Source organism: Cibotium barometz, chromosome 50 (genome assembly GCF_041138505.1).
Source record: "Cibotium barometz isolate CiBa-2024 chromosome 50, ASM4113850v1, whole genome shotgun sequence".
Classification (NCBI taxonomy): domain Eukaryota; kingdom Viridiplantae; phylum Streptophyta; class Polypodiopsida; order Cyatheales; family Cibotiaceae; genus Cibotium; species Cibotium barometz.
In genome coordinates this window covers 16712617-16738213 of record NC_141095.1, presented here as the reverse complement: position 1 = coordinate 16738213, position 25597 = coordinate 16712617, and the positions used below count along the sequence as shown (strand labels likewise).

The 25597-nt window shown below is 44.0% G+C and overlaps 1 protein-coding gene across 5 annotated transcripts in view; it reads right to left on the bottom strand.

Moving 5' to 3' along the window:
- LOC147609862 (uncharacterized) overlaps nucleotides 1–24530 on the bottom strand; it is a 37002-nt gene extending 12472 nt beyond the window's left edge. The window contains exon 1 of one of the 5 annotated variants that reach the window (XM_086787085.1): nucleotides 24417–24530. The gene's annotated coding sequence lies outside the window, so the exon portion shown is untranslated. The remainder of the gene's footprint in view (nucleotides 1–24416) is intronic. The other 4 variants (XM_086787089.1, XM_086787090.1, XM_086787088.1 and 1 more) reach the window with 4 other exon arrangements.
- Nucleotides 24531–25597: the final 1067 nt, after the last annotated feature.

Sequence of the window (25597 nt, the reverse complement as noted above, 5' to 3'; positions counted from 1 at the left end):
AAAGTCATCTTCTGACGACGACGATTCTGACAATTCTAACAGCATCAAGGGTTCCAAGATGAAGGATTCTTGTGAGTTTTGTGGCCGACATGGTCTTTCAAAGGCCAAATGTTTTGCCCGACAGGCTGCTTCCCGCAAAGCTAAAGCAATGCAGGAGTCCTCCTCCGATGGCTTAGACAGTTCACACACGACAAATGGCTAAGATACTTCACCAACGACAGACAAAGTCTCATGCTTTTCTTGCTGTCTATGATCCCCCTTTTCTTTCATCTTCACAGGAGCAGGATGCGTCCATCTTGGTGGTCACACAGGAGACTTCTGATTCAGAAGTCAGTGCCCTATCCGCTAAAGAGAATTATTTACAGAAGTTTCTAGCAGAGACCTTATCAATTCCTCTAATCCCTTTGGATGAGTATTTCCTTCCCTTGTGTTGTTTCATGCTGATGCTATTATTGCAGATTTTCTCTCCTCTCTTTCAAAGGAGGATAATGGTTCTTCTACAGAGCAGGTGGATGATTTTGTTGAGATATCCTCACATATTCTGGAGCTTCCTACTTTGGCCGCTTCTCTCCTGGCAATTGCTTCTCCTTCTTATGTTTCAAAGGAGGCATCTTCCACTATCTTGGAGCTTGTTCCTACTTCGAACTTGGCAAATTCAACTATCACTGATGATCAGTTTGTTCCAGTGGTTGTTTCATTTTCTTCTTCTTCAGAGGAGGATTCTACTTCGGTCCTGATACTTGTTGCAGATGCAGAGGAGGTACCACATTTTTTGGAGCCATCTATGGTTCCATCTCCTGAGGGCTTCTCTCTCCAGATTGATCCTGGTGTTTCGTCTTCGATATCTTCTCGATCTTCTTGTGGCTTCTTCCGGAGACCTCCTCAATATTCAGATGTACCTTCGCGAGCTTTGTGCCTTTTATGAGGAGGTTGTTCCTTCATACTCTTTGGAGGATTTTTTGTAACATGCCGGAATTAGTCCACCCATCTAGCTGAAGAGGAGGTGTTGGAAATTATTTCATCCCCAAATGGACTTTCCCATGCACATTCATGCTTGTATCTGGCTCCATACGAAGCCCTGCATATGCATCTAGGCACTACATATTTTTTTGCCTATTTTTAGACATTATTTCAGATTTTTTTGCATTGTCGGCCAGTCCTCTGATTTTCTACTAGCCGACCAGCTCCTCTCCCACCTATATAAAGGTGGCTAGGCTTAGCATCATTATTATCTCTCTTTACAACTTTTGCAGTGATGGCAGCATCTACAGGACCTCCCTCATGCTACTCCAGGTGATGTACTACATTTTTTGGTGATATTCAGCAGTGATCTTCTTTTCTCCTTTATGCTTGTTGTCCATATACAGTGTTGTACAGTTCTAGCAACATTTCTTTGTGGGTATCACAGCATAGTCCCCATTCTTTCATATTCCACCTAGGTATGAGCAAGGAAACCGGACACTGATACCAATGAAACCGTGGTGGGTAGTACAATCCAAATTTCAAAGAATATTGAACTTCACATTAAAGACACTAAGTACAGATAGCTTCACCAGGTTACAACCACACTCACTTAATGAGCATAAAAGATTTGGAGTAGTTGACAACACAATGGGTCCAGAATGGGCCGGCCACCCACCCCCCCCTATAAATAAAACTTTATTACAAGGAGTTTTTATAGATACATGTAGAGGGTGCAAGAAGGGTGCTCTTGCACCGGATTTCCAAGTATCAAGAATGAAAACAAAGTAAAACAAGTTCCTCCGCCCAAGCCCAAGACAAGGGGTGTTTCCAACTTCACACCAACCTAGTGTGGATCTCACAAGAAAAGCCTAGTCTGACATAGTCAACTATGTGGATCTCTCAAGCACTCCTAGTCTCACACTATACTAGATACTCGTACAGAGCCTTGGTCACTTGGTCCATTTACCAAATGAAAACATTTGCAGTAACATCATTTTCAGTATACATAACTTCCATTTGTCATCCCTTCAAGGTACATATAGGTGTTGTCTCAAAAGGGGAATTTGATGAAATTTGTGGCCTGCTGTACCACCCTGTAAACAGTCCTGTAGAGGGAGAGAAAGGGAATTAAAGTTGGCCACAATGCCATGATGCCATCTGTTGATACACAGCCCTGTGCAGGAATTGCTTGATGGAGAAGAGAAGATTTTGATACGTTGTCCCCCTCCTCTATGTGTGCAGCCTTGGAAGATTGAGAATAGGCGTGATGGGGTCAGCCCGCTGATTCTCCCTCTGCACGCAGTAGTGAAGAAAGGAGAGTAGAAGGTTCGGCTGCCTCTTAACGGAAGAGGGAGAGTGAATTTCGAACACTTCAGGCCCACCAGTGAGAGAAAGAAAAGTAAATCCAGGGCTAATCCTGGAGGCAACATGATAAAGACTCACTAGAACCAGACATTTTGGAGCATTGGAGTGCAAGTTTAGACAAGGGATGGACTGGAGTGGACTCAGGGACTTGTTGGCTGCATGGAGAACAAGATATGGCTGTGTCGGCTGTAGCAAAGCAGGTCGGGATCTGCATTGTTTATGTTTGTGTCCAAGCGGCTGGCCGACCAGTAATCGGCCAGATTTCTAGCTGTCCAAGGCCTATAAAAGGCATGTTTGCTCATTGTTTTATTCATTCAACTCCTTGTTGAGTTGGGTCTAGACATAGGACTAGGGTTAGGGTTTGTCTACCTTTTCCAAAAGGCAACCCATGGCTACAAGGGATTATGTACCTTTTTGTACCATATGAAATACTGAATTTTCAACTCTCTCTCTCTCTACTCTCCCTTCTATCTTTTCCAGAAGGCAGCCCATGGCTACAAGGGATTATGTACCTTTTTGTACCATATGAAATACTGAATTTTCAACTCTCTCTCTCTCTCTCTCTCTCTCTCTCTCTCTCTCTCTACCTTTTCCAGAAGGCAGCCCATGGCTACAAGGGATTATGTACCTTTTTGTACCATATGAAATACTGAATTTTCAACTCTCTCTTGTTGTGGAGAGAAGAAGGCACCAGGTGGTAGACCAAGACTAGGCGTGCAAGGTTGGGGCAATAGAACACAGGCGTGAGCAGAGAAAAGGAGGGACGTGAGCTATCGAAAATTGAGAGAGGAGAGCAATTCGTAGGTTGGGGGAAAATAGCCATACGATTTGTATTGTTGGCCTTTTCTTTTATTCAAGTGACTTTAAAAATAATGTGGCCATGTCCAATGTGAACATGGCCAAGGCTTTAAATGTTCTAAGCCTTTAAAATACATGTACAATATACACATTGAGGGGTCATTTAGGGCTTTAACCCAACAACCTCCCACTTAAAGGCATAAATGACGCCTTTAAGCTATCCAACTCCCACCATCCGTATGCAATGCTCATGTTGAGCCTTAGCAAGACTCTTGGTGAGAACATCTGCAGGGTTATCCTGTGTGTTGATCTTAGTCAAGGTGACTAGACCATCCTCCAATACCTGTCGTATGAAGTGGTACCGCACATCAATGTGCTTGGTACGAGCATGAAACATGGCATTCTTGGCCAAATAGACAGCACTCTGGCTATCACATCCCAAGACTGGAGTACTCACAGGCATGCCAAGCTCCTTTGCAAGTCTGCCCAGCCATATGGCTTCTTTTGAAGCTTCAGTAGCTGAAATATATTCAGCTTCAGTAGTACTCAATGCCACAATTTTCTGCAACCTAGAACACCAAGAGACTGCACCACCAGCAATAGTAAAGACATAGCCACTGGTAGATTTCCTGGTGTCCAAGTCACCTGCCATGTCTGCATCACAATATCCCTGCAACTTTAGGTCACTTTTGCCATAAGAGATACACTTTGATTGCGTACCTAACAAGTATCTCAAAATGCATTTGACAGCTTCCCAATGTGCTTTGCCAGGATTCGACATGTATCTACTGACAACTCCCACTGCATGAGCAATGTCAGGACGAGTAGCAACCATAGCATACATGAGGGAACCACAAGCTGATGCATAAGGGATTCCCTTCATAGCTTTCACTGCCATATCATCCTTCGGGCAATCTGCTTTGCTAAGCTTAGTGTATGGAGGTAAAGGTACTCCAAGAGGCTTAGCATCAACCATATTAAACCTGTCAAGTACTTTAGCAATGTACTTCTCTTGAGATAAAAACAGCAATTTCAGCTTTCTATCTCTTTTAACACGCATGCCCAAAATATGCTCTGCATCACCTAAATCCTTCATAGCAAAAGCTAAATTCAGCTTGCGTTTGAGAGCATCAAGACTGGTCTTATGTTTCCCAGCAATCAACATATCATCCACATAAAGAACAAGGATAATAGGACTTCCATCCTCATCCTTTTTCGTATACAAACAATGATCTGCATGGCTGCGTTTAAAGCCTTGAAACAGCATAAAAGTGTCAAACTTCTTATACCACTGCCGTGATGACTGTCTCAAACCATACAGTGCTCTTTTCAGCTTGCATACCAATTCCTCTCTTCCAGGAACAACAAAACCCTCAGGTTGCTTCATGTAGATGTCCTCTTCAATGTCACCATGAAGAAAAGCTGTCTTCACATCCATTTGATTCAATTCCAAATCAAGTATTGCAGCGAGAGCAAAAAGGACACGCAATGTGGTAAGCTTCACAACAGGGGAAAAGATTTCTTGAAAATCAATCCCTTCCTTCTGTGCATATCCTTTGGCAACCAATCTTGCCTTGTACTTGGGTTTTCCATCAACACACTTGACTTTGTACACCCATTTGTTAGGAAGAGCCTTTCTCCCTTTGGGCAATGGTACAAGATCCCAAGTATCATTTGCATGCAAAGATTTCATTTCTTCTTGCATTGCAAGCTCCCACTTGCTACTCAACTCACATGACTTTGCCTCCTTGTAAGTAAGAGGCTCACCCTCATCTGACAACATTATATGATGCAAAGAGGGATCAAAACGTTGCGGTTGCCTTCTCAAACGAGTGGACCTGCGTACCCAATGATCTACATTCTCAGGCAATGGTTCCACATCGAGAGGCAACTCATTTTCAGCTTGTTCATGTTGCTGAAAATCATTTTCAGCCAATGCAGGTGGCTGTCCATCCTCATTAGGAGCATCAATATCATGTCCTACCTCTTCTGGCTCAAGGTTAACCGGCTGATTATCAATTTCAGCCTGTGGTAATGCATCATGAGGCTCTGTTTCAACACCAATGGGTGGCACAAGAGGCTGAAATTTGACTCTTTTCTTGTCAAACTCAGCAGATGTAGCATTTTTGAGCAACTTAATCTCGTTGAATACTACATCACGGCTGCGAATTACCTTTCTAAACTGTGGTAACCACACTCTATAGCCCATTTCACCTTCTTCCCCATAACCGAGGAAGAGTCCCTTAATGGACTTCATATCAAGCTTTGTTCTCAATGATGAGAGAAACAGAATTAGGGTTAGGTTATGTTCATGTGAGAGACATACACAGAGAAACAACAAGGGAGAGAGAGAGAGAGAGAGAGTTGTGGGGATAAGTCAACTCATGAGGCATGAGTGTGTGACTCCCCTATCACACATGTATATTGCATTAGTACACATAGTGCACTTAGTACATTAAAAGTACTAAGTGTACTATGTACTATAACTTATGGGCTTGTACACACTATAAGGGTGGGCATAACGCCTTTACCCCAACAACCTCCCACTTAAAGGCAAAGTGCCCTTAAGTAAAGGAAAAGAAAAAATCAGCATGTACATGATAATATACAAGGCCAAATCAAGGCTGAAACTGGCCTCATCCAATGCCCATCAAGTGTCTGCAATGAGCAAACCGCTCCGGAGGCAAACTCTTTGTCAACAGATCAGCCGGGTTGTCATCCGTATGAATCTTAACAAGCTGAATTTGCTTGTTCTCTATCACCTCTCTGATGAAGTGATACTTCACATCCACATGCTTCGTCTTTGCATGAAAGACAGGGTTCTTTGCCAAGTGGATGGCACTCTGACTGTCACAATGCAACAATGGAATATCCCCTGTATAACCCAAATCAACCACTAACCGAGATAGCCATAATGCCTCCTTGCAAGCCTCTGTGGCTGCAATATACTCGGCCTCTGTAGTAGATAAGGCTGTGCACTTTTGCATCCTGGATATCCATGACACAGCACCTCCTGTGAGTGTAAACACATAACCGGTAGTAGACTTCCGGTTATCTGGATGACCGGCATAATCCGAATCCGTGTAACCATGCACTAATGCATCCTGTTTGCCAAAACATATGCACATATCCTGTGTGCCCTTCAGGTATCTCATGACACCTTTCACTGCTTCCCAATGCTTCTTGCCAGGGTTGGCCATGTATCTAGAAACCACTCCCACTGCAAATGCAATGTCCGGCCTAGTAGCAACCATGGCATACATGAGACTGCCACAAGCAGAAGCATACGGAATCTTGGCCATATCAGCCCTGTCTCTATCCGACTGTGGGCTGTCCATAGCACTGAGTTTCACATATGGAGGCAGAGTACTAGTCTTCTTCCCCCGTCCATATTGAACCTCTGCAAGACTTTGCCAATGTATTCCTTCTGAGACAAATACAACACATGCTGATTTCTGTCCCGAAGTATCCGCATACCCAAGATGTGATTAGCATCACCCAAATCCTTCATATCAAAGGTTTGATGCAGCCTCTGCTTCAAGGCATCCATCTCTTTACGAGATTTCCCGGCAATCAACATATCATCAACATACAAGATGAGGATCAATAGACTGCCATCCAAAGCTTTCTTGGTGTACAAGCAGTGATCTATGTCACTTCTCCTGAATTTCTGAGATTTCATGAATGTATCAAATTTATGATACCATTCCCTTGGTGCCTGTTTGAGCCCATAAAGACTCTTTTTCAGCTTGCATACAAGCTTCTCCTTTCCACTTACTGCATAACCCTCTGGCTGCTGCATATATATCTCCTCATGGAGATCACCGTGAAGAAAAGCAGTCTTCACATCCATCTGGATCAAGTCCAGATCATCATGCGCAACCAAAGCCAACACAGCTCTAAGTGTGGTCATTTTGACCACTGGAGAGAAGATCTCCTCAAAGTCCACACCATATTCTTGCTTGAAGCCCTTAGCCACTAACCTGGCTTTGTATATTGGCTTTGCATCTGGTGCAACTTTGAGCCTGTAAACCCACTTGCATGGCAAACCCTTCTTGCCTGTAGGGAAATGCACCAACTTCCAAGTTCCATTTTTATGCAGAGAATCCATCTCTGACTTCATGGCACACTCCCAAAGAGCCTTGTCTGCCCTCTGTAAAGCCTCCTTATAACATGAGGGCTCCCCACAGTCAGTAAGCATCAAGTAGTCAACCCCTGGAACAAACCTGTCAGGGGCTCTGGAGGATCTAGTGGACCGCCGTACCCAATGACCATCATTTGCAGGTTGCTGTCCAGCCTGCATATCACCCATTGGTGGCTCCTGTTCCATGCCATAAGGCTGAAAAATCATGCCCAGTATCTCCTCTAACTGTGGTATATCCATAGGGATATCTTCTGCCATCTCTGGCTGTCCATTTGGACCATTTTTGGCACCATTTAAGGGCTGGTTTTCTTGCTGTAATGGCTGATTTACAGCCCTTTGTTGTTATCCATGATGTCCATCATCATCAAAGATGACTCTGCCAGGCTCCTGTTGTCTTGCAGGCTCCTTATACATGCATGTTTCATCAAAAATGACATCATTGCTGCGTATAATCTTTCTATTCATGGGATCCCAAAGTCTATACCCCATTTCACCTCTGTCACCATATCCTAGGAATATGCATTTGTGAGACTTAGGATCAAGTTTGGTGCGCATTTCCCTGCGTATGTGCACGTACGCAACGCAACCAAACACTCTCAAGTGCTTGTATGACGGAGGCTTCCCTGTCCATACTTCCTCTGGCACTTTCCCACCAAGCCTCGTGTTAGGTGACCTGTTTATAAGGTGAACGGCTGTCATAACAGCTTCAGCCCAAAAACCATGAGGTAATGCAGCATGTGACAACATAGAACGGACCTTTTCCTGAATGGTCCTGTTCATCCTCTCTGCTGTCCCGTTTTGTGGAGGATCATAAGGAGTAGAGAGCTCCCTCTTGATGCCTTTAGCATCACAAAAGTCCTGAAACTGTTTGGACATATACTCTCCACCATTGTCGGAACGCAAAGCCTTCAGTGTTTTGCCAGTTTGATTCTCAACAAGAGCAACAAACTTCTCAAACACTGAGAATGTATCACTCTTCAAACGAAGAGGATAAACCCACACCTTGCGTGTGGCATCATCAATAAAAGACACAAAGTATTTTGTCCCTCCCAAAGAAAGCTGAGGCATCTCACATACATCTGTATGCACAAGCTCTAACTGAGCATCTTTCTGTCCAAGAGCTTTCTTGTGGGGGCACTGTAGTTGCCTACCATATATACAATGCTCACAAAACTGAAAACTTGAAAACTTTAGAGAAGGCAAGTAACCCAAACAAGATAATTGCTCCATTCCTTTGACACTCATGTGTCCCAACCGGCTATGCCACATAGAAATTTCCGGCAGCTCGGTTGCATTTACATTAGCATGGTGACAAACACCTGCATGCATAAAGTAAAGAGTGTTCACCTTAGAGCCTCTGGCAACAACCAGTGAGCCCTTACTAATTTTCCACTTTCCACTACCAAATGTGGTAACATAATCAGCATCATCAAGCTGTCCAGTAGAAAGCAGATTCTTCTTGATCTCAGGCACATGCCTGACATCATGGAGCATAAGCTGTGAGCCATCTGAAAACACAAGCCTCACATCACCTCTGCCAAGAATCTTGCATGCATGGTTATCACCCAAATAAACCACTCCTTCATTGCCAGCAGTATACCTGACAAACAAGTCTCTGCAACCTGTGACATGAAAGGAGGCACATGAATCAATGATCCATGAGTGCATACCATGACCACCTGTAAGAAGTGAATGGGCATCAAGTGAAGACGTAAATAGGACCTCATCCTCACTGCCACCTGCATGTGACACATTGATTTCTTCGATCTTGACTCCACTTTTGCCCTTTGGCTTTACATCTTTGGCTTCATCTTTCTCTTTGTCTTTGCCTTTTCCCTTTTCTTTTTGATCATTTTTCCATTTGTAGCATTGCTTTTTAATGTGTCCCTTCTTGCCACAATAATGGCATTCCAAATCCTTTTTGGAGCGAGACTTGCTCCTTCCCCGTTCTTGGCTTTTTCCCCTTTGCTGGGATCTCCCACGTGCATTCATTGCATTGGACTTTCCAACAGAGTTGTTCTTCCTGTTCATCTCTTCTTGAAGAAAAGCACCCTCAACATCTGCATATGACAGCATAGCATTCGAATTGCTAGTGGCTGTCCTGAATGTGTCCCAACTCTCTGGCAAAGTGCATAAGAGAAAAGTGGCTTTGAACTCATCGTCCATCGCCAACTTTTGATTAATGACCTGGCTGACAATACCATTAAACTCATTTAGATGGGCTGTCATAGACGCCCCTTCCTTCATCTGAAGACCTATGAGTTTCTTCAACCAATACACTTTGCTTGAGGCACTTTGTTGGGCATACAAGTCCTGCAATCTCTGCCACATTCCCCAAGCTATCTTCTCTTCACGAATGCTGAAAAGTAATGAGTCTGACACAGACAACATGATAGTAGATCTTGCCAGCTCATCCATATCTTCCCACTCTTCAGCAGTAAGAGAAGCAGGCTTTACACCCCTTTCTTTGATAGGCTTGTGCTGCTTTTTCTGAAGCAACACGTTGTAGCACTGGGTTTGCCAAATATCATAATTATGCGAGCCTTCAAGCTTCTTGATGTGAAGCAATGAAGAGCTCTCACCTGTGGTTGCCATAGCAATATGCAACCTGTCAATGCCTGACTCCCTGCAAAATGTGCAAACACTGCACCAAAAGCACACAAAGTGCTCACAGTTGTTCTCCCAAGCTTTATCTCCCACTGCGGAAGCAAGAATGCAACTTTTCTCCCACTTTATGTGATGAAATCACCAAAATCTGGTTGCTGCAGATTTTGGACAGCACCTTAAATGTGCTCTATTGCCCTTCCAAAGTACTGTACAGCAGTACTAAGTGCTCACCAATGATGTACCAAACCTGTACCAGCAAGTACAGCAGCTGAAATTGAACCTTTTGGTCACTCAAAACAGTGTACAGCCATGCCAAAACATGCACAAAGCTGTGCCAAATCTGTACCAGCAGGTACAATAGCAATAAATGCTCTCCTGGCTGTCCAAATGAGTGAAAATCAGACTTTTACAGTCCTGTACACTGCATACAACAGTCCCGAACAGAAATTGGGCAAAAGCCCCTTGACTGCAAGCTGATTTTTGAGGATTCAAGGCATAAATGTCTTGCCTGCTGCTTTGCCAAGCTCAACAAGCATAAAAACTTGAAAAGCCCTTTGATTTACAGATCAATTTCTGATCATACATGGTACATTGACGCACATGAAGGCATCCAGAGTGTTCACGATGCTTTCCCCTGGCCACATATACATCAAATACATGAAACCCCCTTGATTTACAGGCACATTGAGTGCTTGTAAGGCATCAACACATTATCCACAGCATCAAATGCGATTGCCTGCATGCAAATCAACCAAATCGGCACAAAAGCCCCTTGATTTGCACTGCAATTTGCTGCAATTTTGCCCAAATGTGCGATTTTTCACATCATACAGCATGTATGAGTGCTTAATTGCACAATTACATCAAAAGCCCCAAATTTCGACATTCAATTTCCTGCAAATTGATCCTGATTGTGACCAATGTCCTGCAAATTGATCCTGATTGTGACCAATGTCACCCAATTTTGCCAATTTTGCTCAAAATTTGAGCAATTTGGCACCTGTACCTGCTCAATTGCAAATAATGGACATAAAAATTCCCGAAATTGAAGCAAAATACCTCTAATTTGGGCTGAATTTGAGGGGCAATTCTGATGTTGACTACTGATTCTGTTGCAAAAAAGAGGAGGGTCGTGTTGATGCTGCTGCAGCTGTGCAGGTGAAGGACTCCTCAGGCAAACTGCAGAAGACTGAGCCAATGGAGGGCTCCTATTTGCAGCAACTGTGCAGAGAGGTGGTCGAGTTGCCACTTCACGGTCAAGCACACGGTTCACCTTCAATCGAAGGAGTGGCGGGGTATCGAAAACGAGAAGGGTGACGTTTTGATGGTGTGATCAAATCGACGAAGCGCTTAGTAACTTACACCTTGTGGCTAAGGCTCGACTGCGTCAGCCACCAGTTCTCAGGCGAGCGAAAGGGCCCCCTGTTGCGAGCGCTACTGTAGGCGCCTGGCAGCGCTGACACGCCTGTAATTCTTGCTGCCACCTAGCGCTGGCGCTACACGCAACTTGGGCTGGCCTGTTGGGCAGCGTAGGCTACTTGCTGCTGCCGCCTAGCGCTGGCGCTACACGCAAGGGGGGTGGTGATGCTGCTTTCGTTCACGCCCAGCACTCAGCCTACACAGGCTTTCGCTCGGTGACCAGCGGTCGACTAAAGCCTTCGCCGCCTGATTGGCTGCGCCTCCTTCAATGGCTAACGCTCGCTTTGCTGCCTTCGTTCACGCCCAGCACTCAGCTTACACAGGCTTTCTTTGCTCGATCAAAGAGAGAGGCCGGGCCTGCTCCAGCTTCAGCTTCAGCTATGCGATTCTGAAGAAACTCAGCGTCAACCCCTAGTCGACCTGCAGGCTCTGATACCAGTTGATGAGAGAAACAGAATTAGGGTTAGGTTATGTTCATGTGAGAGACATACACAGAGAAACAACAAGGGAGAGAGAGAGAGAGAGAGAAATGAAATGAAATGAAATGAAATGATATATTAACGTCTTCAAAAGGCCAAAATGACCTATGAGACCAAAAAGGTTACAACAATTGGTGGATCTGATACAATGTCTGTGTAAGGAAAGCTAAAAACAACTAAACAACTAACTGAAACTGAAACAACTATGAGGAAAAATACGGTACCAGGAGCTCCTAATGGATAACATCTGGGAGGAAAACTCCAGCAACAAAGGTAAGCATCATACACATCACTATCCAAAGATGTCTCTCATCGGTCGATGGCGAATATCCTCAATGTCCTCCATGGTGAGTACTCTGACTGGACGTCTCCCATGCCGTGCTAGTATGGTCCTGATCCTCTGTTGTAGTCTTCGCCGGTGTCGAGATGGGCCTCTCATCTTGGGGCGCCTGGACCGCCCCAGCTCTATAGCCCGATCAATCATGAGGATAAGTCAACTCATGAGGCATGAGTGTGTGACTCTCCTATCACACATAGAGAGAGTTGTGGGGATAAGTCAACTCATGAGGCATGAGTGTGTGACTCCCCTATCACACATGTATATTGCACTAGTACACATAGTGCACTTAGTACATTAAAAGTACTAAGTGTACTATGTACTATAACTTATGGGCTTGTACACACTATAAGGGTGGGCATAACGCCTTTACCCCAACACTCAAGTCATTACGTACATGAACAAAAGCTTCGCAGCCGAACACTCTCAAATGATCATAAGAGGCAGGTTTGCCAGACCAAACCTCCTCTGGAATTTTTCAGCATACTATTAGGAGAGCGATTGCAAATATGAACTGCAGTTTTCAATGCCTCTCCCCAAAACTCTTGAGGGAGATTAGCGGTGGACAACATGCAACGCACTCTCTCACATAAAGTACGATTATACCTCTCAGCCACACCATTAGAAGACGGATTATAAGGGGCTGTCAACTCCCTTTTAATCCCGTTATCATCACAAAAACGCTGAAATTCAGCAAACACATACTCTCCTCCATTATCAGATTTGAGACATTTAACCTTAGCATTCTTTTGAGTGGTAACAAAAGCATGAAACTTCTTGAAAGCATTAAACGTCTCACTTTTACTTTTCAACAAATGCACCCAACCCTTCCTAGTGCAATCATCAATGAATGTCACAAAATATAATGCACCACCATGAGATTTAACAGGCATAGTGCACACATCGGAGTGAATAAGGTCAAGAGGATTAGCTTTGCGAGAGACACCAGAATAATAAGAAGTTTTCTTTTGTTTTCCAAACAGACAATCATTACAAAAGTCCAACTTTGTGCCCTTTACATCAACCCTCTTCAAAGAGGAGAGCACATCAATACCCTTCTGGCTCATGTGGCCAAGTCTCTTATGCCATAACTCCAAGTGGGAGGCAATGTCAGCCACTGCAAGAAACTTGCAGGCAAAGCTTTACAATGTAAATAATACAAAGTACCATTCTTGCAACCTTTGACAATGAGCATAGAACCTTTAAGCAACTTCCATGAACCCCCAGCAAATATGGTCGTATAGCCATGTGCATCCAATTGGCCCACTGACAGCAGACTCTTCTTAATGCCTGGAACATACCTGACATCATTCAACATAAACTCTTGGCCATTCTTAAGAGCCAAGCGTATGGTGCCCATTCCCTCAATGTTGCAAGCATGGTTATCACCGAGGTAAACTTTGCCATACCTGCCTGCTGTATATGTAGCAAAACACTCCAAAGATGGAGTAACATGGAAAGAGGCACCCGAGTCTACTATCCAAGACTGAGATAGGCCATCATTAGCACTCAGCAATGCATCAATGACATCCTTTCTTGAGATAAGCATGTCTTCTGCATTCAAAAGCATAAAATCTGAGGGGCATGAAGATGCAACCAAGATCTCCTCAATGTCTGACAACTCCTCAATGACAACACTAGAGGATACATTTGCATTCTCCGCATCTTTGGAAGAGTCACCTGCTGATTTTTTCCCTTTCTTCTCGTCCTTCTTCTTCTTCTCCTGCGCTTCCTTCTTCCTTTCCTGCTCTTTCTTGAAGTACCTGCAATCGGGCTTCTTATGGCCCTTTCTGCCACACTGATAGCAAGTTACATCCTTGTCCTTTGTCTTGCTTTTGCTCCTGTTTTGAGTCCTGTTACCTGTACCTGTATCTCGCTTTTGACTCCTGCCTCTTGCATTATAGGCAGAGTTGCCACCTTCCCCACTGGCCTTGCGTCTAATCTCCTCATTGAGAATAGAGCCTCTCACTCCATCATAAGTGAGACTGGGGCTATTACTCAGAGAAACCACAAGCGTTTCCCATGAGTCAGGCAAAGTCATAAGCAAGAAGATAGCCTTGAGCTTATCATCAAATGGCTGTAATCCTGTGTCCTGCAACTGACTCAAAACACTAGTAAAGGCACTTAAATGCTCAGAAGCCGACTTGGCTTCATCAAGCATCATGTTACCCAGCTTACGCATCAAGTGCACCTGATTGACAGGCGTAGCATTTTCATAAGTGGCCTTCACTTTCTGCCATATAGCAAATGCAGTGTCCAAACCCTTGATGTCAACAAGAATGTCATCATTCACTGCCATCTTTATGTAGGCTTTGGCCCTCTTGTTGAGTCTGGCCCAATCCTCATCTGGCATGTTTGCAGGCTTCGTTTCCAAAAGAGCATCATCGCAATCTTTGAGAAACAGTATGCCCTGCATTCTATCCTGCCACAAATCAAAACCTGTACCATCAAAGCATTTGATCTCCATCAAACTTTTGGCATCAGATGCAGAGGAAGTGGCGGCCATGATGACTCACTGCGACTATGTACCACGAGGAATGCAACACGCTGAAAATTTCAGCAATTGGGCGCAACCACAATGTTTGCGTACATAAGACCACAAATATCGTACATAAAAGCAGTCCGAATCTGAAATTTGCAGAAATTTCGACTGAAACTGCGTTTTCAAGTGCCTATTTTCACCTGTTTGGTCAATTTCATGAGGGGAAACACTTATACATGTGAATTAAACGATTTGGTACACCTGCGTATTGCTGTCATAACCTGTTTTTGACCTAAAAACAGCCTGTTTTGGGCTGTTTTGGTACTCTAGGTACCCCCCTTGAGCCCGGGAACCCTCTTCTTCGCGATAGAAACAAAAAACATCGCCGGAAAAGCATCTTTCTTTCACTGTCCAGCAGCCTGCACAGAGGGTTTTTGGAACCCTAAAGCTCTGATACCAGTTGTTGTGGAGAGAAGAAGGCACCAGGTGGTAGACCAAGACTAGGCGTGCAAGGTTGAGGCAATAGAACACAGGCGTGAGCAGAGAAAAGGAGGGACGTGAGCTATCGAAAATTGAGAAGAGGAGAGCAATTCGTAGGTTGGGGGAAAATAGCCATACGATTTGTATTGTTGGCCTTTCCTTTTATTCAAGTGACTTTAAAAATAATGTGGCCATGTCCAATGTGAACATGGCCAAGGCTTTAAATGTTCTAAGCCTTTAAAATACATGTACAATATACACATTGAGGGGTCATTTAGGGCTTTAACCCAACATCTCTCTCTACTCTCTACCTTTTCCAGAAGGCAGCCCATAGCTACAAGGGATTATGTACCTTTTTGTACCATATGAAATACTGAATTTTCAACTCTCTCTCTCTCTCTCTCTACTCTCCCTTCTATCTTGCGTTTTGCATCAGCATGTTCTAGATGGTGTTTAGGGCTAAAAGAAGCATCTCAGAGCTTCCGCATGTAACGTTGGTATCAGAGCATCAGGCTCAGTAAGGCTAAACACTGATTCAATCCCATATGAAGGTGTATAGGTCCAAGGTACAGAAAACTGCACAAGTAAGAGGCCCAAGGCAGGAAACACAAGACCGGGAAGAACTCCCAAGAGGTTGAGTGGTAGTGTTCCACAAAGCCCAAAGGGGATGGCAGTCTTGTGAGCCAGGAAAGGCTTTCGGGCAACGGTTCCAAAGGAGGATGATCCTCCAAGGGATGGAGTGAGATTGCTAGACTCATTTCTCAGGAATGAAGACCAAGACGGTGTTTAGGGACAGGGCAAGAACGGAATGGGGACCGGATGGAACAAATGCATAGATCTTCTTCAGAGTTAAGAGTGGATTTGGAGTCTCGACCGGGTATTCAGTGAAAAGGTTGCCAGAGTTGAAAGGATGACAAAAGGACTTCTGGAATGAAATGGGATGATAATAGTCATCCAAAAAGTAGATTGGAATCCCGAGGGGGATGTCATGTGCACACACATGTACATGCTAATCTCAGGGCTAATCCTAGAGGCAACATGATAAAGACTCACTAGAACCAGACATTTTGGAGCATTGGAGTGCAAGTTTAGGCAAGGGATGGACTGGAGTGGACTCAGGGACCTATCGACTGCATGGAGAACAAGATATGGCTGTGTCGACTGCAGCAGAGCAGGTCGGAATATGCATTGTTTATGTTTGTGTCCAGGCGACCGACCAGCAGTCGGCCAGATTTCTAGCTGTCCAAGGCCTATAAAAGGCATGTTTGCTCATTGTTTTATTCATTCAACTCCTTGTTGAGTTGGGTCTAGACATAGGACTAGGGTTAGGGTTTGTGTACCTTTTCCAGAAGGCAATCCATGGCTACAAGGGAGTATTTTTGTACCATATGAAATACTGAATTTCCAGCTATCTCTCTCTCTCTACTCTCCCTTCTGCCTTGCATTTTTGCATCAGCATGTTCTAGATGGTGTTTAGGGCTGAAAGAAGCATCTCAGAGCTTCTGCATGTAACAAAAGGAGCACCTAACTAAAGCACAGGAAACAAACACTAGGCAAGCCAACAAGTCCAGCAACAAGGATATCGACTAGAAGGAGAGAGATTGCGTATTTCTCCGCATCATGAAGCAACGGTTAAAGCAAGTGGGCAAGCGTTGTCCCAAGCTTTCTTTCTAAAGTTTCGGCCACTTCCCTATTATAAAGAAGCTCAATGATGTCTCTATGAAGTTGAAGTTACTAGGCAATTGTACTATACATGATGTCTTCCACGTCTCATGGTTAAAGCCGTACATTGGACCATCCTTACAAGAGGTTCCGTATATGCAGTAACCTGAAGTGGTCGACAAATCAAAAGTCATCAAGCCCGAGTAGATTCTCCTCCATAAGTGGAAGCATAGTTCCGATCACAGAATCAGACAACTCTATACAAAGTTCAAGGACCGAGGCACTCACGAAGCCGTTTGGCTGGACGAAGATTTCTTCCAGGAGTACTCTCCATTATTGGCGGGCTACTTGGAGGCCATGCAACTACCGCCAAGCTAATGAGGAGGGAATGTCACATGCACTGAGGTGCAATGTGACACACTGCCCGGACTGGGACTCACAATGGGGCCACGACATACGACAATTAATCCTAGAAAAGGTACTAAACATCTGTATAAGTATAGCACTGTGGATGAGCACATCTCAGGCACGAGCTACATAGGTCAGTCTTATCAAATCCCCACCGGATCTCCTCGTGGAACGTTCCTGATACAAGACTTGAAACCTGCAAACAAACAAACAACAAGGGGGTGCAGGCCTGACTAACCTCCCAACCATGACAGCCGTGGGCGAGCCCACAGTCTTGGCTATCCCCACCGAGCCACGAGCTGAGCTAACTAGGTTGACGTACCGATCAATCTCCACCTCGTGACGTCCCATACCGCCACGAAGCTACCCTCGCAGGCCTCGAGATTGCTGCCGGCCTCGGCTGCATAAAGCAGGTGCAAGTCTGCACTAGATCCAGGCTCCAGACCATAGAGCTCTCACAAAACATGCAAGACTCTATATGATTAATGACTAACCTTGGCCACCCTTTGATTGAGGATGATCTGAGGAACTCAAATTCAAAGTTGTTTCCAACTTCTCAAAAACAAGTTTCCAAAAATCACTCGTAAACTTAAGAGTCCCTATCACTGACTATGTCCTGCGGTAACCCGTACAGTCTAAACAATTGCTTGATAAACTGCCGTGCTAATTGCATAGCTGTAATAGTCTTCGGGGTCGGTAAAAATCTAGCCATTTTTGTCAAACGATCTACCACAACCCAAATAGAATCGTGGCCTTGATGTGTTCTTGGCAATCCGGTAATAAAATCCATGGAAATACTTTCCCATTTATTACCTTGGATTTGCAAAGGATGCAACAACCCAGCCTGTCTAAAGCGTTCAGCTTTATTTGCTTGACAAATTTGACACTTGAGAACATAACCTTCTACATACCCTTTCATCTTTGGCCAATAAAAAGTCTCACTAATGAGAGCGTCCTGTGTGTACCCCAGGGTGTCCAGCAGAAGGGGCGTCGTGACACTCCTTAAGAATCTTGGACCTAATATTCGGGATCTGTGGTACACAAATTTTGTCATTACAGAATAGTAAACCATTCCGAATCATCCACTGGCCTCCTGCAGCCTGAATGGTAGACTGCTCAATCATTGAGTCTTGGTCAATCAATGAGCTCCCGTCTTGGATCTTCTGCCAAAATGGACCAAAATAACTATCAGTCCTGCAAAGCCCTCTCAATGACTGAAATAAGTCGGTAGAAATCTCAGTGAACGACAAAGTATTCACCTCTCTAATTCGACTAAGCGCATCTGCAACACTATTCATGGACCCTTTTCAATAACGAATCTCAAAATCAAAATCTTGCATTAACTCAACCCAATGAGCTTTCCTTCCTCTCGAATCGTCCGCATCACACACATACTTGATTGACTGATGATCGGTCAATACCACAAACTTAGAGCCATATAAATAATGTCTCCAAACCTTGAGAGCATGAAACACAGCATAAAGCTCCTTCTCAAGGGTTGGCTAACGAGATTGAGTGTCGTCTAGCTTTTTACTTTCAAAAGCAACCGGTCTACCATCTTGAAATAGAGCAGCCCCGATGGCATAGTCATTAGCATCAGTTTCAAGAACATAAGGCCGACTAGGATCGGGTAATGCTAAGATAGGTGCTTCCTTGACTTTATCTTTCAAAAGTCTGAAGGCCATATCCAAATCGTTATTCCAAGTGATAGGCTGATTTGACTTACGTCCATGACCTTTCAACAAGTCGGTCATCGGTAGTGTGAGCTGAGAGTACTCCCGCACAGATTTCCGAAGAAAAGCAACAAAACCAAGAAAAGAACGAAGTTGTTTCACTGTTCGCGGTATAGGCCAGTCCAGAACCTTCTGAACTCGGTCATAGTCAATGCTCAATCTATCTCTAGTGATCTTGTGTCCCAAGTAAATGATTTCTGTCATAAAAAAACTCAACATTTACTTAATTTAGCATATAATCAATTTTGTCTTAAAATAGGTAAGACAATTGTGAGGTGTCTAACATGATCCTCAAGAGTACGACTATATATCAAAATATCATCTAGAAACACCACCACAAATTTTTCCAAATGTTCACGAAAAAGATCGTTCATCATTTGCTGGAAAGTGGCTGGAGCATTGGTTAACCCAAAAGATAATACGAGAAACTCGTAATGACCATACCTAGTCCGAAAGGCGATTCTTTCGACATGCCTTTCATGAATACGTATCTGGTGATAGCCAGTACGTAAATCTATCTTCGTGAAATATTTCGCTCCTCCTAACCGGTCAATCAGGTCATCTAATCTAGGGAGAGGATAACGGTTCTTAATTGTCAGCTTGTTCAATCTCTTGTAATCTACACATTCTCCAGGTGTTGTCCTTCTTTCTCCTCAACAACACAAGTGCACCCCAAGGTGATTTACTTGGACGGATCTGACCCATCCTCAAATAATCTTCGAGTTGTTTAGCCAACTCATCTTCCTCAGCTTGGCTCATCCTGTAAGGTGGAATACTAACAGGATGAGCACCAGGGATCAGGTCAATACGATGATCTACTGCCCTTTCAGGTGGTAAGCCCGATGGCAGTTCCTTAGGAAACACATCTTGAAACGAATCAAGTATCTTCTGTAATTCTTTGCTTTCAAACACACTTAATTCATTAACATCCATGGAAGATATGAGAAATGAAGAAAGTGGAATCAATACACAATGGAAAGCGGTATACAAAGAAGAATCCATTATATTTTCAAAATCAATTGTATTTACAAGAGGTCCCTGAGAGAGATGTATACAATCACCTAAAATACTATACTAGGTGTTCCTATGCTGAAAAGAAAAAATATGACTAGACTAATCTATCTAGACTTGAAGAGTCTTAAACCACGCAATCCCTAATAACAAGTCTACATTTTCTAGGTGCATAACATAGCATTCTAGAGTATCTGTGTAGTCCTGAATCTGAATTGGTAGCATCTCCACCTTTCGATCCCATACTTGCCTTCCCGCAGGTAGGTGTACCTCATAGGTATGATCACTGGGTGTCATATCAAGACTCAATTTCTGCACAAGTTTGTAGTTAACAAAGTTGTGTGAGCTACCAGGGTCTAGAAGAATGTGAATTCTATGGCCATTCACTTCTCCATAAACTCGGAGAAGATCATGCAAGCCAAATACTTTAGAGTTGAACAGACAATCAGAACATGAACTAGGGCGAGAAAGTACAGTAACCGACGTACCTGTCAAAGACAACTGGTTAGCTGCCTTTGGTTTGGGTCCTGCGTTGGTCTTTGTACCCTTTTGCTTCGGGCACTCGTTACGCATGTGTCCTTTTTCTTCGCAGATAAAACAACGTCTCTCCTTCTTAAGCTTCAAAGTCTTAAGGAGTCGTTTCTTCTTCGTTGGTGTCGAACTGGAATTCTTCGAAGGTTGGTCCGAAGACTTTCCTTCAGTCGTGTTAGCCATAGGTGCAGAGAACTTTCTTTTATGCTTGTTCCCCTGCTCAGTAACGGGTTTAAACTTAGAAGAGACCATTGTATCATCATAGATACCAGCTGAATGAATGGCCTCGTCCAATGTTTTGCATTTGTTATTTTTAACCTATAAACGGTATGAGTCTAGTAAACCAGCTACGAAGAACCCCAAAAGAGTAGTGGGATCCATCTTTGTAGCTTTCATCTGCAAGTCCCTAAACTTCTGGAGGTAGACCTCATAAGTGAGGTGCTGCGAGGTCATGGTCAAAGCTGTAAACCAGGCAACAACATCATAATCATCCTCTTTCTTGAGGAATTCCTTTTTGAAGACGTCTTCGAATTGTGCCCAAGTTGTTGGCTTAGGGTTGAGTTCCTTCCACCAAAGCAAAGCTTTGCCTGAGAGGAAACCGGCTGCTAACTGGATCTTTTTTCCATCATCATATAGATGAAGCTGAAAATGGACCTGCCACTTATGTAGCCATGTGTCCACAATATCCTTGGTACACTGCTTTTGCTCGTCCCCAAACGGTTCCGGAGTAATGTTGGGGCCTAAAGCAGAGGCCAAGGTATCCATACCCGAAAGAGTAGAGAGAGTAGTGGTCATGGAAATCTGATTTTGACACATAATCGTCAAAAAGATCGGCATTGGTATCTTCCGTAGTCGACAAGCCTTCGCGTTCGACAAGGGGCTCCAACTCCGATTCTTGGGTCGACATCGTGAAGAGGGCAAGTGGAGAGAAAATTCGATCTTTGCACAATAAAAGTGCGAGTGAACTTGAGAGCTTGAGAGCTTGAAAACTTGAGAGATGTGTGGCAAGAAGCCCACTTAAGGGGTTTATATAACGTTCCCCAAAAGTAACTTGAGCTTTTGCTTTTGTGTTTATATATATATATATATATTCTGCTTTCTTTAAAAAAAACAAACACCTTTAAACCTTGGAGGAGACCTTTAACTCTTTTTTTTTTCAAATTAATTTAAAAAAAAGGAAAGCAATCCCAAATCGGCGAATGCTTTCACTATTTTTTTTCTCTCTTCTCCTCCTCCTGGATTTAGTGCTGTCGGACGTCTACGTTGCTGTCATCGGCCACCTGACTGCCATCCATGTTGTCCTGTCGGCACCACTTAGACATGCGTGGCTGTCTGCGCCAGCCTGCTTGCGTAGGCATGGCCCTGCGTAGGCCTGGGCGCCTGCCTACGTAGGCTTGGCCGACTGCATACTTGCGCCTGCAACACGTGACCAACAGCACACTCGACCAGCAGCACCCGAAAAGCATCCGCCTGCGCATCTTTCGCTCGCTCTCCCTCCCGTGTTCAATCAAAAAAAAACGAACATGCTTTTTTTTCTGTTTTCTCTCTTCAATTCATGCAACTGCACAAACAAGAATCTAGCTTTCTTCTTGCAAACAAACCAACCCTTCTTAGACCACCATCTCCATCTTCATGGATTTCTTCGATGAAAAAGCACATACTGACTGAAAAAAAACAACAGCATGCATAAACAAAATAGCAAGCTAATACCTTTCTTCGACCTCATCTTCTCTACCCACTGACTTGCTCGTTCACGAGGCATGCTCTGATACCACTATCAAATCCCCACCGGATCTCCTCGTGGAACGTTCCTAATACAAGACTCGAAACCTGCAAACAAACAAACAACAAGGGGATACAGGCCTGACTCACCTCCCAACCATGACAGCCGTGGGCGAGCCCACAATCTTAGCTGTCCCCACCGAGCCACGAGCTGAGCTAACTAGGTTGACGTACCGACCAATCTCCACCTCGCGACGTCCCATACTGCCACGAAGCTACCCTCGCGGGCCTCGAGATTGCTGCCGGCCTCGGCTGCGTAAAGCAGGTGCACGTTTGCACTAGATCCAGGCTCCAGACCATAGAGCTCTCACAAAACATGCAAGACTCTATATGATTATTGACTAACCTTTTATAGGCTCTTGGCCGGTCATCGGGCGTCCACACTTGGGCGCCCGCCCGTCCATACTTGGGTGTCCACCCGTTAGTCTATCCCTAACTCAGCTCGCCAATCAGCCTGCCTAGCTCCAAGCTTCCCCAAACCTCGAAGCTAGTCTTGTGTGCGTATAGCACACGGTAGATAGACACTGTGCACATGACAAGTCTCCCAGCCTGTAGGTCACCCTATGCTAGGTCAGTCACATAGAAGCATATAGCAAGCATGTAGGGCATTGGCTTAGGCTTGTCTTAGGGCCAGCTAAGGGTCCTTTTTCCCATGGGCATCCCATGGAACATCTAAAAGGGCTAGATATGGGCTTGAGTGTCCATTCGGCCAATCCTTGAATGTTGTGAACCATCAACCAGCAATGATTGGTTCCCTGTCGACCAGCACAAGCTTTGAACAGCCACACGTGGGGAATTATTTTCAGCATTTATGAGCATTGGCAGCAAGCACAACAATTAAAGGCCATATTCAGCAGGTTGTGGGCTGGAGCAACTGGCCGACAGCCATTTATTTCCACCTACTGGCAACCTAGACTCATATAAATGCATCCCCTAAGCCCATTGCGTAAAGCATCTCATAAAATCAATATTCTCTCATAGAACTCAATGCAGATCCGAATGCTTGAAGACCTCGGTCTTTGCAAGCATAAATCACAGCCAAACACCCAGTGCTTCAGTCCAAAGGCAGCCCCAAAGTTTGCTTCGGTAGCCAACATTCAGTAGTGCATCTCCCTCAGCAGCTCTGGGTGTGCATAAGGCTATCCGAAGTGGCTTCAAAGTTGGCTTCATACCGCTTGATGGTTCAGCCGATGTCTGCTCTATATCATTGCATTTGGCAGTCTTCATGAGTCAACTCTCAATAAGTTCTTGGCAGTGTAACACTTCTCCAAAGTAATATACGCAGATACTCCTGCTTGCAAGCGGGGGGGGGGGGGGGGGGGGCACCTTCAGTGGGTAAATTGGGACCCAATCCGGTGTTGTCTCTGCTTCTTCTCTATTTCTCTCCAATTCTACCTCATGTGTAAAAAAGATTGCTTCATGCTCACTTCATAAAGGTATAAAGAAGGTCTTGTTGTGCGTTAGCTAGTTGCATGTAACATTCAAACTCAGAGGCTAGTAAGCATGGCTCAAAGGCTTAATAAGCACGGTCTCTTCGAAAGACTCAAAGGTCATGTCCTGCCTTGGGAGACAAAGACAACCTACATCTGTTCATCAAGATGACCTCCCCTTGCTCTAAGTAGGGATAAAAAAGGTGATGATGGAGTGTTACCAAAAAAAAAAAAAAAACGAAATATTGGGACTTCTTGGGCAAAGAACCCATGACTACAACTTTGGGGGACTTCCCAGACAGAGAACCCATGACTAATAACTGGAAATAGATAGATTTTTGTAAGTATAGAAACTTCCAGTGATGTGCTGATGAAGATATGTCCTTTTTCCATCGGTGTTGCCAAGCGATGGACACTTAGGCTATCCTTTTAGGCTCAGGGTCAAGACAAAGAACCTGTGTATGCACAAATTAAAACCCCACATCCTTGTGGACACTGGATCTCCAATTTGTCCATATTGGAGAAAAGCCCCAAATTTCTCAAGTTGCAAACGCTTTAATTGCTAATTTCTCACCTGTCTCTACTCTGTCTCAGACAGACAGACACACGCACGCACGCATGCACGCACAGAAGTAAAAATAATGCTTTCTCTCTCTCTCTCTCTCTCTCTCTCTCTCTCTCACACGCACACACACGACACACACACAAGCGCGCAGTTGAGGCAATGCTCACGGCTTTCTCGCTGCTTTCTTAGAAACAGGTTAAGAATACGCAGGTTCGCATACCAGGAGGTGCTGTGGCAGATCTGCACAGAGAGGACGGTCGCTGTGCGTTTTCTCTCACGAAGGTCAAAAGCCAGGACAGAAAGAAACCTGATAATTTCTTATTTGCCAAAATCAAGTAGCAATTTCTTATGTGACCTCTAGAGCCCCATAACAAGCAAGCCTCAATAGGCTCACCTTTGCCATGCAATTCTACAACCTTTGTTAGACGTAAGTCTCCATATGCATCAAGCCCCACCAAGTCTCCAAGGTAGGTAGTCCATCCTTTACTATGGGCGGCCTACATGCCCCCTCGGGCACCCCGTTGATAAGGGAAACTATATCGTGCCTTCACAAGGGTCACCAAGTTCTAAGCATGCCTCGTATACATTTTTTTGTAGCCTCCTAGACACACTTGAAGTATTATGTGTAAAGCAACATGGCTAGATCTCCACCTTAATAAACCTCTCCTTTTCTAGATGTTATCAGCACTTGAAGAAACCTTCAAGTTAATTTTTGCATTCTTCGCTCGATCTATAGACTTGAGGACATCGATTATCATAAGAGTAGTGAAGATAAAGGAAACACTCAATTGTGCAATCGGGGCATTAGACCCTACTTAATTGAGGTCTATAACATAAAGGCTAGTGGTTTCTATAAGCCATATATTTATAAGTTCAGCACTTGAAGAAACCTTCAAGTTAATTTTTGCATTCTTCGCTCGATCTATAGACTTGAGGACATCGATTATCATAAGAGTAGTGAAGATAAAGGAAACACTCAATTGTTCAATCGGGACATTAGACCCTACTTAATTGAGGTCTATAACATAAAGGCTAGTGATTTCTATAAGCTATATATTTATAAGTTCAAGCCTCATCAAAATCCCATGATGTTGTTTTAGTTTAATGTATTCTTTTTAAGGTAAAAAGTACTAAGTTATTCTTCAGTACTTCCATGTAGAAGGATCAAGTGTAGTATTTGTTCTTTAGGTTTAATAATATCTCTATAATTCGAAATGACTTTAGTAGTTTGATGTATTCAATTGCAAACCACCTAAGATTGAAAAGTAATTTTAGCCCTTTTGTTCATTTTAAATCCACCAAAGGACAAGAATTGCATCCATGTTTTAAAAGAATTATATCTTTGAAGTTATGCATCCATGTTTTGAGAGACTTGTATCACCACCCAATAACTTTGAAATT